We start from the raw sequence: 2372 nt of genomic DNA on the forward strand, positions 1-2372 counted from the left end.
TCTATGCACATTCTCCACTACCCATTCGACTTTTTCACCATTACAACATTCGTCAACCAGGTAGTATACTTCACTTCTCGAATAAATCTTGCCTCCAGAAGCTTCTTTACTTCGACGTCCGCTACCAATCTCTTTTCTTCCCCAAGCCTCCTTTTCTTTTGAGCCACCAAGCGGGCCTCCTTGAACAAAGCCAATTTATGCGACGTGACCTTTGGGTGAATCCCTGACATATCAGTTGCGGTCCAAGCGAACAAATCTATATTTCTCTTCAGCTCGCCGCTTATCAGCTTGGTTTGTTCCTCCCCCAACTCACTTCCAATGGAAGTAACCTAGTCCTGCCTTCGCCCAAGACCGAATGGTCTTATTTCTCCCAATGGTTCGATCCAATCGTCGGTATTTGTCCTCGAATCTAAGTCTGCCATCACCACCTCTGATCGTCTAGCCTTTCACTGTGAGGTTGAAGGTTCACCTTTTAACCTCGCTACATAATATTCCCGAGCGACCTTCTGATATGCTCGGATAGTGCAAATAGTCCCTTTATCAAAAGGAAACTTGAGAGTAAGATGAGGCGTCGAGACAATCGCCCCAAATCTATTTAGGCAAGGCCTTCCTATCAGCACATTATATGGAGTGCTAGCTTCCACCAACAAAAACATAGTCTTCAGCTCCTTAGCACTTTGTTTGGTCCCTAGGCACGTTCTCAAATCTACTTACCCTCGGGTATCCACTCTTTCCCCCAACAAACCCTATAATCTGCTCGTTGTAAGGTACAACCAGGTCCTCAGACAAATCCATCTACTGGAATGTCTTCCAGTAGAGGATATTAATCAAACTACCTTGATCGATTAAGACTTTTCCCTCGTTGTACCGAGCAATAACAACAGTTATTACCATAGGATCATCCTGCTTGGGATCAGGAGCATGAAAATCTTCATCAGTGAAGGTAATTGGTGGCATCGAGAGTTTCATCACGTCCACCCTATGCACACTTTTTAATTCCCTCAAACTCCTTTTTCTCGCCGATGCTAACGATCCTTCGCCGGCAAATCCTCCAGAAATGGTATTAATAACGCCATGCAGTGGTCGATCATGACTTCGAATTCTGCTATGAGGACGGTCGAAATGACGATCATCTCTACGATCTGGTCGTTCGGACCTTCCCCTTCTCGGTGGACTCCTCTCCACCCGCTCGTGTTTCACAAACCTCCTAAAGTGCCAAATTCTCAATAATTCTTCCAACTTGTCCCTTAGAACTGTGCAGTTTTCAGTGATGTGTCTCATGTTCATATGATACGCACAATGTTTAGTATCACCTGCCTTCTTAGGTGTACATGCTGGTTTCAACGGCGGGAGGAGGTATGCGCTCAGGGATTCTTCTAAGACTCTTACCCTTGGCACATTTAATGGGGGTATATCGTTCAAATCTCGGTCCTTTTGAACCCTCTTTAAACTTTTTCCCTTTTTTTCGTTCGTCCTGAACGAATGGTTTCTTTCCCTCTTTCTTTTCTTGTCCTAAGGAATGTTCTTCACGCTGTTTTCTCTGTACAGATCGAATCTCCTCAATTCGGATAAACTAAGCCGCTCGATCTTGCAATTCATCCATTGTCAGGGTGGCCGAGTGAATAGGTTATCCGCAAAGGAACAAGGTTTTAAAGCGGTGGACAAGGTGCTCATTATGAACTTCTTGCCCACACCCCTTACTTGCCGAGCAACATGATTTTACATGTCCATGATGTCCTTCAAACGTTCACTATTCTCTTGTTTGATCTTGGTTAGCTCCAGATACGTAAGATTTCTCGTCTTACTAGAGGCAAACTGTCACTCAAACAGGCGTCTCAAAGTCATAAAACTATTGATTGTTCTGGACGAAGTGAATGAAACCACACCATTTCTTCCCCCTTCAAAGACAAAGAGAAAAGTTTGCACCAAACCCTTTCCATAACTGAGTAAATTGTCATGGTATCCGCAAATGACCTCAAATGCTCCTCTAGATCTCCCTATCCATCATACTTCTCTAAATCTAGGAGCATCTTATCCGACATTTGCTCTTCCATGATCGCTACAGTAAAGGGATGAAGTGCTTCCTCATGAGCGACATTGGTCGTACGGGTAGAGTTGGTCGTATGGGCATGACTCGAATTATTTTCCTCCTGGTCGGATTCTTCTTGATCACTTTCCGGGAACTCCATTATAGGNGGAGTNTGTGCGCGTGCAAATGATTATTGATGTGAGGGGGCCCTTCGCCCCATATCTTGATCTCTCAGGGCTACATCCCGCTCAGCCCTCAAATTCTCCATTTTTGCCTGCATGGTTGCCATTCTTCTCTGCATCTCCTGCATCATTGTTATTGGGCCGGGTACTGCTATCCTTAT

The sequence above is a fragment of the Vigna radiata genome, chromosome 6, assembly GCF_000741045.1.
Source record: "Vigna radiata var. radiata cultivar VC1973A chromosome 6, Vradiata_ver6, whole genome shotgun sequence".
In the NCBI taxonomy this organism is placed as follows: Eukaryota; Viridiplantae; Streptophyta; class Magnoliopsida; order Fabales; family Fabaceae; genus Vigna; species Vigna radiata.